Here is a 16,922-nt window from a genome sequence, read left to right on the forward strand (position 1 = left end):
ATGAGTCGATTCTTCACATCATGTATTGGAGTTTCAGCTTCTGCGTCAGTCCTTCCAATGAATATTCAAGACTGATTTCCTTTAGGATGGACTGGTTGGATCTTCTTGCAGTCCAAGGGACTCTCAAGTCTTCTCCAACACCACTGTTCCAAAGCATCAATTCTTTGGCACTCAGCTTTCTTTTAGTCTAACTCTCACATCCATACATGACTACAGGAAAAACCATAGCTTTGACTAGACAGACCTTTGTTAGTAATGTCTCTGATTTTTAATATGCTATCTAGGTCGTCATAGCTTTTCTTCCAAGGAGCAAACATCTTTTAATTTCGTGGCTGCAGTCACCATCTGCAGTGATTTTGGAGCCCCCCAAAATAAACTCTCTCATTGTTTTCCCATCTATTTGGCATGAAGTGATGGGACCAGATGCCATGATCTTAGTTTTCTGAATGTTGAGTTTTAAGCCAACTGTTTAACTCTCTTCTTTCACTATCATCAAGATGCTCTTTAGTTCTTTGTTTTCTGCCATAAGAGTGGTGTCATCTGCGTATCTGAAATTATTGGTAATTCTCCTGGCAATCTTGATTCCAGCTTGTGCTTCAACCAGCCCAGCATTTCTTATCATGTACTCTGCATATAAGTTAAATATAGTTTGCCAAATTTGCAAATATTTTAAATATACACAGCTAAGTAACTGAAATACAAAATTTTGTGGAAAATCTATCTAATTTTAAATAGAGTAATGGAATGTGTTTTAAACCTCTTTGTCTATCACAAATCCTATTTTAGATGTTTGAAACTTTGAAGAACAACTATGTAAAGTAATCCATGTTATCAACGATAATGCTGATTTTCATGACCCTTCTAAATTTAGTTTTGTGTTTTATGTCAAATAAATGAGAAGTCTTGAAAGCAGAAGAATAGCTAAGAAAATGCTGAATGAAAATAGGATGACTAACAACGTTTCAGAATCTAAATTTAGCAAAATATTCTAAAATATTAGAAAAACAGACTGGATATTTGACAAGTTTTGTCTTTTAAAAGTATTTGTCAATGACATGCATTTTAAATTATAGTAAAAAAGTAGCTCCTGTGAAAATAATTTGCCTAAAATATTTACAATTTCAGTCCAAAAAAATTAAAAGCAGAAATAGTTTCCATCAAGTTCTGCATTGTCAAGGTACTTCAGCTCCATTGAGTTATTTCACAATGAAAAAACATTGTTCACAAAGGAAGTGCTAAATTCATTAATCATAAAGTATAACTTTGAAGGTTATATATAACACTTATGGCAGAAAGTGAAGAAGAACTAAAGAGCCATTTGATGAAAGTGAAAGAGGAGATTTAAAAAGTTGGCTTAAAATTCAACATTCAGAAAACTAAGATCATGGCATCTGGCCCCATCACTTCATGGCAGATAGATGGGGAAACAATGGAAAGAGTGAGAGACTATATTTTGGGGGCTCTAAAATCACTGCAGATGGTGACTGTAGCCATGAAATTAAGACACTTGCTGCTTGGAAGAAAAGCTATGACCAATCTAGATAGCATATTAAAAGGCAGAGACATTACTTTGCCAGCAAAGATCCATCTAGTCAAAGCTATGTTTTTCCCAGTAGTCATGTATGGATGTGAGAGACATGGAAGCAACCTAGATCTCCATCAGCAGATGAATGGATAAGAAAGCTGTGGTACATATACACAATGGAGTATTACTCAGCCATTAAAAAGAATACATTTGAATCAGTTCTAATGAGGTGGATGAAACGAGAGCCGATTATACAGAGTGAAGTAAGCCAGAAAGAAAAACACCAATACAATATATTAACACATATATATGGAATTTAGAAAGATGGTAATGATAACCCTGTATGCAAGACAGCAAAAGAGACACAGATGTATAGAACAGAATTTTGGACTCTGTGGGAGAGGGAGAGGGTGGGATGATTTGGGAGACTGGCATTGAAACATGTATAATATCGTGTAAGAAACGAATCGCCAGTCTATGTTTGATACAGGATACAGGATGCTTGGGGCTGGTGCACTGGGATGACCCAGAGAGATGGTATGGGGAGGAAGGTGGGAGGGGGGTTCAGGATTGGAAACTCATGTACACCCATGGCAGATTCATGTTGATGTATGGCAAAACCAATACAGTATTGTAAAGTAAAATAAAGTTAAAAGAAAAAAAAGAAAGCTGAGCACTGAAGAACTGATGCTTTGGAACTGTTGAAGTTAGACTTTTGAAATTTTGGCGTTGGAGAAGACTCAAGAGTCCCTTGGACAACAAGGAGATTAACCAGTCCATTCTAAAAGAAATCAATCCTGAATATTCATTGGAAGGACTGATGCTAAAGCTGAAACTCCAACAATTTGGCCACCTGATGCAAAGAACCAACTCTTTGAATAAGACCCTGATGCTGGGAAAGATTGAAGGCAGAAGGAGAAGGAGACGACAGAGGATGAGATGGTTTGACGGCATCACTGACTCGATGGACATGAGTTTGAGTAACCCCTGGGAGTTGGTGATGGACAGGGAAGCCTGGCATGCTGCAGTCCTTGGGGTCACAAAGAGTCGGACACCCCTGAGCGACTGAACTGAACTGAACTGAACTATGAAGGAGACTTCTATGGATTTTATGTTTAAAATTTTACATAATAAAGACCATATATTTAAAAATATGTTATTCTGAACAATGTAAATGACATCGAACAGGGAATATTACAACTAAGAAATGAAAATAAATATTTACAAGAATAACCACTCATAATTTTTGATGTTTGGAATTTCATTACTAGCAGGCACATTTGCTTTTAAATTTGCTTTAGTATTCATATATTTTTAAAGGAAATATGTTATTTTAAAGAGTTTTAAAAATAAGTCTTTTAGTTTATAATATAAAAAACATCTATTATATTGTCATATTTATATAATTTTAATTATGTTGGGGTTATCCTTTCACTCTCCTGGTTTGAAGGATAATTTTTGCAATCATCCTGTATCAGAGAGCAAAAATTCTGGTAAGACTGATAAAGAAGTAAAGAGAAGACACAATATTATTCTGAATGGAAAAACACAGGTCCATAGATAGAACAGTCATTAATAATATTCTGTGATAATGATATTAGTAACTTAGTGCAACATTTGGAGAAGGCAATGGCACCCCACTCCAGTATTCTTGCCTAGAAAATCCCATGGATGGAGGAGCCTGGTAGGCTGCAGTCCATGGGGTCGCTAAGAGTCAGACATGACTGAGCGACTTTACTTTCACTTTTCACTTTCATGCATTGGAGAAGGAAATGGCAACCCACTCCAGTGTTCTTGCCTGGAGAATCCCAGGGACGGGAGAGCGTGGTGGGCTGCCGTCTGTGGGGTCGCACAGAGTCGGACACGACTGAAGCGACTTAGCAGCTGCAGCAGCAGCAGTAGAACATTTAAAAACTTTGAAGAAATGGACAATTCTTTTAATATATAACTTAATCTAACAGGTAAAATTAGATTGCATGAAGAATGCTGAGACTAAAAAAGAAACTTACACAAAGGTCAAAACTTGATGAAGACAAATACTATTGCCATATGGTTTTCTAAGTGAGTTCTACCAGTTGTCACCTGATAGATCATCCCAATTTATACATGCTTTTACAGAGATTAGAAAAGAATGCCTTGTCAATTTGTTTTGTAAGAATAGTACAATCATGTAGCAAAACATAAGTACAGTACACGAAAAGAACATTATAGGCTGATTTGACTCAAATAACTACATACAGATAGATTATAATTCTCTTAAACAATATAACAGCCTAAATCCTACAGTGCATAAAAATGGTGATACATAGTACCTCGTGACTAAAGTGGAAAAACGTGGTCAACACTAATTTAGCCAAATGATTAAAGTCAATATCCTCTGTGATAAGTCATACTGAGAGCATATACCCTTGATAGAATGTGTTGAAAATGGTTTTCAACCTCTAGGATCTTCTTCCTTAAAATCCATAACCCCAGTCTCACCACATAAAAGTATGGGAGAAACTCAAATTGAGCGACATGCTACAAAATACGTAATCAATAATCCTCAAAACTGTCAAAATCATCAAAAAAACCCCACAAAGTCTGAGAAACTGTCATGCCTAGGAAGAGCCCAAGGAAACATGGTGACTAAACATGGTAACATAGTAACCTGGATGGAATCTTGGTACAAAAAAGGACATTAGGGGAAAAAAAAAAAAAAAAAACCCCTAGTAAAATGGGATTAAAGAATGAAGATTAATAATAAAAAAGGAATTCATTGAAAAAAATAAGAAACTTTAAGGAAAACAATAATTTGAGTTTAAAATTGTTAGATGGTATCTATGACGTTGAAGTGGGCAGAAATCTATACTGACCCTAAAATTCCCAGTCCCTAGTAGACACACTTCTTCATTTAGTCAAACACTAACCTATGTGCTACTATGAAGGGATTGTTATGATGTGATTAAGGTCCCCAATCTCCCTAATGTTGAGGAGGTTATCCAGATGAACCTCACCTAACCTGGTGAGCTCATTCAGTTTCCAGCTAGTTGTAGAAAATAGGGAAATAGGCATGCACACCGGTTGTCCTGGACAACAGTGTACACCCACATTGTGAACTGTCCGTGAGTGTGTATGAGACGGATCTGTGAGCAGCCTCTGGCTGAGTGTTCTCTGGCCAACAACTAACATGATAATGGGAATATCCATCACACAGGCACAAAGAAGTGAATTCTGCCAACAAGTGAGGTTGAAAGAGAGAACTCTGTCTCTGAGAAGGTTGATACCTGGATTTCAAACCTGTAAGCAAAGTAATCCAGGCACAATCTACTACTCTTTGGACTTACAGAAATTGTGAGGTGGTAAGTTTCTGATGCTTTAAGCCACTGAGTTGGTGGTAATTTGTCATGTGAAAAATACAAATGTAATACAATAAAGTAATAAAGAGTAAAATCTAAATAGTTACAGGACAAAAATCCTCCAACGGTAAGAATGGCATTCTGTAAAGGAGAATACATACATGGTTAGTAAATGTTTAAAAGATATCTTTAACCACTTTAATGAGGTATGTAAGTGAAATTCTAAAGAAATATTGTGCACCTATTAAATTACCATTACTTAAGACACTTTCAAATACTAAGATCTGTAGATGATATGAATGAAAAATCTTTTATTCATTATAGGTAGAAATGTAAGCTGGTATAATGACTTTAGGAAACAATTTAGACTTATGTTATAAAGTTGAATATTTGCATATCTCACTATGACTAGAAAGTTCCATTTCTGGGAACATATCCAAGAAAACTCTTATAAATGCTCAACAGAAATCATGTGTTTAAAAGTTTAATACAGTCCTGTTTTTACTAGAAAGATCTTGGAAACAATCAAAATGTCTATCACTGAAGAATGGGTAAATTAACTGTGGTGCACTCACACAATAGAATATTATGTAATAGTCAAAACAAGTGTATCAAACCATATGGGTCAATCTCAGCAATACAGTTTGTATGGGCTAGTCCCACAAGGTTATATCCATGCATATAATGATAAATAAAACAACCACAGAAAAAAAGTTTACTTAAGATTTTAAAAATGTTTTTATAGTAAAATTATGTTTTACAAAAGCAGCAGACATATTTCTAGACTGTGGTTACCTCAAAAGGGGGTAAGTAGCAATTTGCAATAGGGAAGGAGCTCTGGAAGATGTTAATAACTATCAGCATTCTAGGGAATCACTTATCCATGGGTCCATGCTTGCCGTTATATTGAAATGAGACAAAAAAAAGGGAGGTGGGCAGGTCACAATGGATGTGTGTTAGCATCACTCGGGGAGATTCCAGAGTGCCCCCCCAACTTCTGATCTGTTATCTTTAAGATTCAAGTTAGGAATCTGCATTGTTAATGAGCTCTTGCACAGATTAAAATTTGTATCTTCAGAATCCAGAGAATCCTTTACCATGACTTGAGAGGGGAGTCCACCATCCTTGAAAATCTTTATGGTGCCTCATATCTGTAGAAAGTCACATTGGGAACTGCTGCTATCAACCTGGATTTTCCAAAACTCAGTGAGGATGATGGAATTCCTGGGCAACAGGGACCCACACCTAGTCCCCAAAGATGAGATGGGCTGGTAGCTATAATGAACAATGAAGCCAAAATTGTGATCAGGAAGTCTGACTCACGGAAACCTAGACACTGGCCAACTGGCTATGGTGACCCTTGAACTGAAAGGGAGAGGCAGCCAGCTGAGGTCCTACAGACCAAGGGAAAGTTAAGGCAACAGTCTTCTTTATGATTAATAGCATTCTTAATTTAACAGACTGGACAGTTACAAAAAGAGGACTCAGCTGATAAGACAAAATATGTGGACATTATATAAATAAGGAGCCTTATGGTATGAGTTCAGTTCAGTCACTCAGTTGTATCTGACTCTGCGACCCCATGGACTGCAGCACGCCAGGTCTCCCTGTTCATCACCAACTCCTGGAGCTTGCTCAAACTCATGACCATCGAGTCAATGATGCCAGTGTATGCCAGTCGGTGAGTTAGTATATTCCTCACGTTAAATAAGTGATGGTTTAGGGCAGAGAGGATGTATAGTCTACCTTTACACATTTGAAATATTGTCATAACATGGAGATTAAAATTTCATTATGTAATTATGAAGCCTATAACCAATGGATAGAAAGATAGGTAAATATTGAGTATCAAACATTTTAAAAACTTTAAATATTAAACTAGATCCAAAAGAAATTAGTTACAATGAAGTGATTTCAACAGAAATTGCACAGTTATCAGAATTTGTATTTATTTTTCAATTGCTTTAGAAGTCAAATAAGATGACTTTTAAGTACTGATGATAAGATTTAATTTCTTATATTCGTCTAACAATAGAACATTAAAACAGAAAACAACATATTTACCCTCTTCACTTCTACATATAAAACATAAGAGAACACACCTTTTACATAATTCCACAAATGACGTTTGTGTTTTTGTTTTTGAATTTTGAATACCTACATCTCATCCAAAAAGGAAAAAATATCTCAAATGTCAAGTATTTTCCTTTGAGCTAACAATGAAGCAGAATTAGTGAACACTCCTGTTTTTTCAGGTTTGTGACTCATTTTTCAAATTGTAGTGAAAAACACATAAGGTAAAATTTATAATCTTAGCTATTTTTAGGGCACTGTTCAGTGGTTCTAAGTATATTTACACTGTTATATAACAAATCTCTAGCACATGTTTTCATCTTATAAAACTCTATGCCCATTGACAACAACTCCCCTTATATTTTTCTCCAAAGCTCCTGGCAACTATCACCTTATTTTGTGTTTCTATAAACTAGGCTATTTTAGATACATTATATACATGAAATTATGCAATATGACTTGTTCATTTCACCTAAAATAATGTCCTCATAGTTCACCCATGTGGCAAAATGTGAAAAGATTTCCTTCATTTTTAGGGCTGAAAAATATTCCATCATATGTATATAGCACATTTTCTCTCTCCATTCATACCATGGTGGGCATTTGGGTTGGGTCTTCCTTATGAAAACTATGAACAATGCTATAATGAAAATGGGTGTGCAAATATCTCTTGTAAATCTTGTTTTCAATTATTTTGAGTATATATATATATATGTATATATATATATACACATACAGAAGTGGGAATTCTAGAATATATGGTAACTTTTAATTTTTTTAGGGAACTTCATATTGTTTTCTACAGTGACTGTTGTTATTATTCAGCTGTGTCATACTCTTTGTGACCCCATGGACTGAAGCACACCAGCCTTCCCTGTCCTTCACCATCTCCTGGAGCTTGCTCAAACTCATGTCCACTGAGTCGGTGATGTCATCCAACCATCTCATCCTCTGTTTTCCCCTTCTCCTCCTGCCTTCAATCTTTCCCAGCATTGGGGTCTTTTCCAATGAGTCAGTTCTTCACACCAGGTGGCCAAAATATTGGAATTTCAGCTTCAGCATCAGTCCTTCCAATGAATATGCAAGACTGATTCCTTCAGGATAGACTGGTTGGATATTCTTGCAGTCCAAGGGGGACTCTCAAGAGTCTTCTCCAATACCACTGCTCATAAGCATCAATTTTTCTGGGCTCAGCTTTCTTTATAGTCTGATTCTCACATCCATACGTGACTAATGGAGAAACCATAGCTTTGACAAGATGAACCTTTGTTGGTAAAGTAATATATCTGCTTTTTAATATGCTGTCTAGGTTGGTCATAGCTTTTCTTCCAAGGAGCAAGTGTATTTTAATTTCATGGTTGCAGTCACCATCTGCAGTGATTTGGGAGCCCAGAAAAATAAAGTCAGCCACTGTTTCCATTGTTTCCCATCTATTTGCCATGAGGTGATGGGACTGGATACCATGATCTTAGTTTTCTGAAAGTTGAATTTTAAGCCAACTTTTTCACTCTCCTCTTTCATTTTCATCAAGAGGCTCTTTAGTTCTTTACTTTCTGCCATAAGGGTGGTGTTATCTGCATATCTAAGATTATTGATATTTCTCCAAGCAATCTTGATTCCAGCTTGTATTTCATCCAGCCTGGCATTTCTCATGAAGTCCTCTGCATATAAGTTAAATAAGCATTGTGACAGTATAGAGGCTTGACTTACTCCTTTCCAGATTTGGAGCCAGTCTGTTGTTCCAAGTCCAGTTCTAACTGTTGCTCTTGACCTGCATACAGATTTCTCAGGAGGCAGGTCAGCTGGTCTGATAGTCCCATCTCTTTCAGAATTTTCCATAGTCCAGAGAGCCGAGGTTTTGGTATAGTCAATAAAGCAAAAGTAGATGTTTTTCTGGAACTCTCTTGTTTTTTGATGATCCAGGGGATGTTGGCAATTTGATCTCTGGTTCCTCTGCCTTTTCTAAATCCAGCTTGAAAATCTGGAAGTTCACAGTTCATGTACTGTTGAAGCCTGGCTTGGAGAATTTTGAGGATTACTTTGCTAGTATGTGTGATGAGCACAAGTGTGCGGTAGTTTGAGCATTCTTGGGCATTGCCTTTCTTTGACTTCCCACCTGCTGTTTTACACATGAGAGATTATATATGTCAGTGCTACTTTCTACATTCGTCCTACTCTCTCCTTCCCCCGCTGTGTCCACCCCTCCATTCTCTACATCTGCATCTCCATTCCTTCCCTGCAAATAGCCTAGACTCATCAGTGTCTTCTTCAGGTTCTTTCAGCAATGATTTATAGTTTTCAAAGTACAATTCTTTCACTTCCTCGGTTAGGTTTTTTCCTAAGTATCTTATTCTTTAGATAATATTGTAAATGGAATTGCTCTTTTAATTCTACTTTTGGATTGTTAATGTATAAAAATGCAACTGATTTGGGGGACATAATCGAGCATAATGACTTTGTATCCTGCAAATTTGCTGAATTAATTTATTAGTTCTAACTGTGTGTGTGTGCGTGTATCTTTGGGTTTTCTACATTAAAAATAATGACATATGTAAACAGAGATAAATTGATTATTTCTTATTAGTTTGGATATCATTTTTTTTTCTATCTGATTGCTTGTACTTTCAGTGGCATGAAGGGGAGAAGTGGTAAGAGCTAACATCCTGGACTTTTTTCTGATGTTGGAGAAAATGATCTGTCAGCCTATTATCATAAAGTATGAGTCAGCTGTAATATTTTTTCATGTATGATGTTTATTTTGTTAAGGTGGTTTCCTTCTATTCTTAGTTTATTAAGTGTTTTTATCACACAATGGTGTTATATCAAATATCTTTTATATATCAAGAGTTAATCATATGTTTCTTGTCCTTTATTCTGTTGATATGACAAAATTTATTGACTAATTTTCTTATGTTGAACCACCTTTTCATTCCAGAATAAATCCCAATTGATTATTATGTATAATTCTTTTGACATGCTTTTGAATTTGATTTACTACTGTTTGTTGATGATTTTTTTTCTCTTGTGTTTTGTTCATTTCTTCCTGTTGTGTCTTTGCCTGGCTTTTGTGTTGAAATAATGCTGGCCTCCTAAATGAGCTTTGAAATCTTTCCTCCTTTTCACATTTTTGAAAGAGTTTGAGGATGGATGCTGTCTCCAGGAATCTAGATAATAAATTTCTATTTTTTATAACCCATCCAGTTAATGGTATTGCTAAAATAGCAGCCTGAACACATTAATGCAGAAATTGGTTCTGAGAAGTAGGGCTGTTTCTGTAACAAATACCTAAATGTGTGGAAGTGGGTTTGGGACAGGATAATGGTTAGAGACGGAACTAGTTTTGAGATGCATACTAGATAACACGCTATTGCTGCAAATAGAACTCCATAGGTGATTTCAGCGAGGATGTTATTGGAAAAAGGGATTGTTTTTGTTGTTTTGTCATTAAGTCATTTCCGACTCTTTTGCAACCCCACGGACTCTAGCCTGCCAGGCTCCTCTGTCCATGGGATTTCCCAGGTAAGAATACTGGAGTGGGTTGCTATTTCTTTCTCCAGAGTATCTTCCTGACCCAGGAATCAAACTCAGGTCTCCTGCATTGGCAGTTGGATTCTTTACCTTAGCTACCTGGGAAGCTTGAAAGTGAAAGTCATTCAGTTGTGTCCAACCCTTTGCAACCCCATGGACTGGGGCCTGCGAGACTCCTCTGTCCATGGAATTCTCTCAGCCAGAATACTGGAATGGGTAGCCATTACCTTCTCCGGGGGACTTCCCAACCCAGGGATTGAACCTAGGTCCCCCACATTGCAGGTGGTTATTTACATCTGACCCACCACTGAAGCCTTATGAAAGAAAATGAAGAGGAACTAAAAAGCCTCTTGATGAAGGTGAAAGAGAAGAATGAAAATGCTGTCTTAAAACTCTACATTCAAAAAACTAAGATCATGGCATGCGGCCCCATCACTTCATGGCAGATAGATGGGGAAACAATGGAAACAGTGACAGATTTTATTTTGGGGGGCTCCAAAATCACTACAGATGGTGATTGCAGCCATGAAATTAAAAGATGTTTGCTCCTTGGAAGAAAAGCTGTGACCTATCTAGACAGCATGTTAAAAAGCAGAGACATTACTTTGCAACAAAAATCCATCTAGTCAAAGCTATGATTTTTCCAGTAGTCATGTATGGATGTGAGAGTTGGATCATAAAGAAGGCTGAGCGCCAAAAAATTGATGGTTTTGAACTATGGTGTTGGAGAAGACTTTTGAGAGTCTCTTGGACTGCAAGGAGATCCAACCAGTCCATCCTAAAGGAAGTCAATCCTGAATATTCACTGGAAGGACTGATGCTCGAGCTGAAGGTCCAATACTTTGCTCTGATGCTGGGAAAGATTGAAGGCAAGAGGAGATGGGAACAACAGAAGATGAGATGGTTGGATGACATCACTGATTCAATGGACATGAGCAAGCTCCAGAAGATGGTGAAGGACAGGGAAGTCTGGCATGCTACAGTCCATGGTGTCACAAAGAGTCAGACATGACTGAGCAACTGGACAGTAACAACAACCAGGGAAGCTGGAAAAAAAGGATAGCTGTAGAGAAAGCATTAATGTTCTTAGTGAATATATAAGTAATCATGTGGGTAAAAATTATGGCAGTAAAAGTTATCATGATGTGGTCTCAGATGGAAATAAAAATATGTTACTGAACAATGGAGAAAAGGTTACCCTTGTAACAAAATGGCAAAATTTGGTCTAATTATGTTTTAGTGTTCTGTGAAAAGTAGAACTTATGAGCAATGAAATGAATATTTAGCTAAGGAAATTTCCAAGCAGTTTGTTGAAGGTATAGCTTGACTCCTTATGGTAAAATGAAAGAGAAGAGAGATGATCTTAAAATGAAAATTTTAAGCAAAACTAAAAGATCTAGAAAATTCTCAGTTTAACCAATTGTAACTAAGGAAAGTGGGACAAAATGAATGGAAACTATTGGACTTCCTAGACTCTACAGGGCTGAACCCTAGAAGTAAGCTGTGAACCTATACTATTCTTTAAGACTAGGGGAAAAGGACCCTTAGTGGCAATTCAGAAATCATCAGATTGCCAGACCTACCACAGGATCAGCCTGTGTAGGCCTGGGGCAGATTTGCCTCCCCCCTTAATTTCCAAGGCATGGATCGAAGCCCAGTAGAGAGCCCATGCAGAGACCTGGGAGTGCATTCTCACTCCAGAAGAAGTCCAAGAAGGCATGGACAGATGCCACAGAGAGACACAGCATGGGGGAGGCCACAGCATGGGCTGCGGGGATGGGCTGCGGGGACGGGCTGCGGGGATGGGCTGCCACCTCAGTGAGTCCAGAAGGTCATATCTTTATACATCTGAAAGATGGGACTGACACTCCAGTGGGCCTGTAGGATAGAGTATAAAGCCCACAGGATTATTCCTGAGCTTTAAATCTCATAAAGTTTGCTTTGCTACATTTTGTATAGCCTTGTGACCCATCACTCTTTCCTCCTTTCCTTTTTCTCCATTTTTGAAAGGGAATGTCTATCCTATGCTGATCCTACCATTGTATTTTAAAAAATAATGTTTGGTTTCACAAGTTCACAACTAAAGCGAAATTTTTCCTCAAGTATCTTGTGCCTCACCCACACTTGATTTAGGTGTTATTTCCATGAAACATTGAATTTTAGAGTCCAGGATTGATGCTAGAATGAGTTAAGGTTTTTGAAAGTTGTTTTGATGAATGTATTTTGCATGTGAGATGGACATAAATTGGGGGAGCAAGGTAAAAATGTTATGGATCAAAAATGTGTGTCTCCACCGCTAAATTAATTTGTTGAAAACCCACCTCTCAATGTGATGGTATTAGGAGGTGATGCCTTTGGAAGGTAATAAGGAATAGATGAAGTGATAAGCCAAGACCCCTTATGAATAGGATTAGTGCCCTTATGAGAATCATACTCACCGTCTGCAGTGATTTTGGAGCCCAAGAAGACAAGTCTGTCACTGTTTCCATTTTTTTCCCCATTTATTTGCCATGAAATGATGGGATGAGATGCCATGATCTTAGTTTTTTGAATGTTGAATTTTAAGCCACCTTTTTCATTCTACTCTTTCACTTTCATCAACAGGCTCTATAGTTCCTCTTTACTTTCTACCATTAGGGTGATTTCATCTGTATATCTGAGGTTATTGAGATTATGGCCATTATTTCTATGATCTGGCTCTATGCCCTTTTCTCTCATTCTTCTCCCTTTGGGACTCCTATAATGCACAACTAATCTACATAATAGTATTCCATAAATTCTTTAGGCTGTCTTTCTCACTTTTTAATCCATTTTTCCCCTCTTCCATTTGTCTATTTAAAGTGATTTGTCTTCAAGTTTGCTGATTCTTTCTTCTGTTTGAAGTCTGTTGAATCCCTAGTGAATTTTTCAATTCAGTTATTGTATTTTTTAGTTAATACTTTTTTGTTTAGTTTTTTTTTTATAGTTTCTATCTCACTGATATTCTCATTTTGTTCATGCATCTTTTTCCTGAGTTTATTTATTTATCTGTGTTCTCTTTTAGCTCAAGAATCATCTTTGAGACAGATATTTTGAATTCTTCGTCAAGTAATTAATCTCCATTTCTTTAATGTCCTTTATTTGTTTCATGAAAATATAAAGTTGTTTCTTTGTATGTCTTGTGATCTTTTGTTGACTCTTTGGCATTAAAACAAACAAACAAACAAACACCTACCTCTCTCTGTCCTTACAGGCTGCTGCTGCTGCTAAGTCGCTTCAGTCAGGTTTGACTCAGAAAGGCCTTCACAAATAATCATGGCTAGAGATTACCAGACTCTCTCTGGCCTTTTCCAAAGATGTATCCTTTCTTGGTTAGTGTATGTAAATTGCAGTTAAAGATGTTTTGTTTTGTTTTTATCTTTTAGTGTCCCATAATCTCTTGCTCATATCAATAACCTCAGATATGCAGATGACACCAACCTTATGGCAGAAAGTGAAGAGGAACTCAAAAGCTTCTTGATGAAAGTGAAAGAGGAGACTGAAAAAGTTGGCTTAAAGCTAAACATTCAGAAAAGTAAGATCATGGCATCTGGTCCCATCACTTCATGGGAAATAGATGGGGAAACAGTGGAAACAGTGTCAGACTTTATTTTTGGGGCTCCAAAATCACTGCAGATGGTGACTGCAGCCATGAAATTAAGAGCCGCTTACTCCTTGGAAGAAAAGTTATGACCAACCTAGATAGTATATTCAAAAGCAGAGACATTGCTTTGCTGACTGAGGTCCGTCTAGTCAAGGCTATGGTTTTTCCAGTTGTCATGTATGGATATGAGAGTTGAACTGAAGAAGGCTGAGTGCCGAAGAATTGCTGCTTTTGAACTGTGGTGTTGGAGAAGACTCTTGAGAGTCCCTTGGACTGCAAGGAGATCCAACCAGTCCATTCTGAAGGAGATCAGCCCTGGGACTTCTTTGGAAGGAATGATGCTAAAGCTAGAGCTCCAGTACTTTGGCCACCTCATGCGAAGAGTTGACTCATTGGAAAAGACTCCGATGCTGGGAGGGATTGGGGGCAGGAGAAGGGGACGACAGAGGATGAGATGGCTGTATGGCATCACTGACTCTATGGACGTGAGTCTGAGTGAACTCCGGGAGATGGTGATGGACAGGGAGGCCTGGCGTGCTGCGATTCATGGGGTCGCAAAGAGTCGGACACGACTGAGCCACTGAACTGAACTGAACTGAATCTCTTCCTCCGCCTGGTGCCTGCCTATGGTACTGCAGTTCCTCTGGTGCTTTAACAAGCTATGGAACTAACCTTTGTTCTCAAGGCCCCCAACCTCCCGTACAAATTATACCTCTCTTCCTTTAACACAGTCAAGGGATACAGAAACCAGTCCCTTCATAGGTCTCCAAAGTCCGAAACATTGCTGCACATTCTGCTCTTCTCTTTTCCTCCCAATTAAAAGCCAGGAGTTGGGAGTTTTTTCCCAATTTGCCTCAGTGGCTTAGTAAAGAGGAGAGACTAATGTGGGAAAATGCAGCAAAGTTTTTCACTTATTTCCATGTGACTCTTGTTGACTTTTGCTTGCTAGCCTGGGAAGCTGTCGCCTTTTATCTGAAGTCTTCACAAAGAAATTTGAGTCCAGGTACTGTTTTTAAGTTTCTTTCTCCATGGGGGAATGAGGGCCTGGGACTTCCTGTTCCACCATCTTGCTGATGTCAGACTACACTTTTATTTAGTCAAGGTCTTTATTACTTTGTGTTTATTATAGATTACCCAACTGGAAATTTTTTATTTTATGAATTCTGCTAAGTTTTTTTTTTCTTTCCCATTTTACATTGGGTATATTTACTTGTCTACATTTATGAAAAATAGTAATTCTAATTTTATTTTTCTTATAATTATTTCTAACTTTCTCAGATGGGTTATTATTTTTCTATTGACCTCAAATGTGTATTAATATCTACAATTTTACCCTGAATCAAGTGATTAGTTTTGTATGCCCATACTTTTTTTCTCTCTCTTGTTACCACCAAACTACTCTATTGCTATATTCCAAAATCTTCATTCTGGATTGCTATAGATGTATCTTAGAGTTCAGGATGACTTTGTCATTTTAGAATACAGGCAAGCCTCATTTTCTTAGAACTCATTTCATTGTGTTTTGCAGATGTTGCATTTTTTACAGATTGAAAGTTTGTGACAGCTTTGTGTTGAGCAAGCCTATCAGTGCAATTTTTCAATAGCTTTAGCTCACTTCATGTTCATGTGCCACATCTTGATAATTTTTGCAACATTTTAAACCGTTTCAAGGCAAGATCCTCCACCAACAAAGAGATTATAACTCACCAAAGCCTCAGATGATGGCTAGCATTTTTTGGTAGTAAAACTTTTTTTAAAATTAAGGCATCTATGTTGCTTTTTAGACATAATGATATTACACACTTAATAGATTATAGTGTGAATAAAGCTTTTGTATAACCTAGGAGACCAAAAAATTTATGTGAATCATTTTATTCTGATATTTGGTCTATTGTGGTGGTCTGGAACTAAACCTCTAATATCTCTTAGATATTCCTGTGTCATACAAAAGCTTGTTTGATTGTAAATACCTATCAGTGTAGAAATCATAATTATTATGTATATAAATGCTACTACTTTTAATAACATAATATGTAAAATAATAATAACTTTATCAAAACAGGAAAATCAGGTTATAACTATGAATTCATTTTTCTTTTTAAATTCAATAGCTTTTTCTATACCACTCCAAGGTAGAGTCCACTTTAGAAGGCTGCATAAAATTCCCAAGGTTATTTATGTACCCTTATTCTATATTATATTATTCATATTTCATTATGTCTTCAAGAATGTGTTTATCTTCTTCCTAAAATACTTCTCTCAAGGGTATTTTTAATGGCCATGTATTTTCTCTTTGTATGCCATATTGCTGTTGAGAATTCTGACGTCAGTCTGAATCCTTTTATTTAGTTAGTTAGTTTTAATCTCATGAAACTCTCTAAATTCTTTCTGTACTTATACTTTAAATTTTTGATGAATATGTTTTATTATTTCCTCATTTATCATATTTAGTCTTAATCAGAGATCTTACATTGATAAAATGTTAAAGAGAAGCTATAGATGAACAAAATACTAATTTTCTGGTAGAAAAGAATGGTAAAAAATATTAGTAGACAATTTTTAGAAAACTAAAATTAAATGTCTTAGAAGCAGTTATAAATATCTTGCTCATCTGTAATTAGCAAAAGTCAAATTAAAATGAGGTAAACTTTCTCACATTGGCAAAAACACCCAGAAAATTTAAAGCAGAACACTTCTACTGTTGGCCTTAGCCAGACATTTTACTCTCACGGTTACTTTTTGCGAGAATAAATTAACAAATGCATTGGAAGTTTATTTGGCAGTATATTTCAAAGTTTTAAAAAATCCACATGACCTTTGGATGAGCAATTCTCTT

Source organism: Oryx dammah, unplaced genomic scaffold (genome assembly GCF_014754425.2).
Source record: "Oryx dammah isolate SB20612 unplaced genomic scaffold, SCBI_Odam_1.1 HiC_scaffold_1, whole genome shotgun sequence".
Lineage (NCBI taxonomy): Eukaryota > Metazoa > Chordata > Mammalia > Artiodactyla > Bovidae > Oryx > Oryx dammah.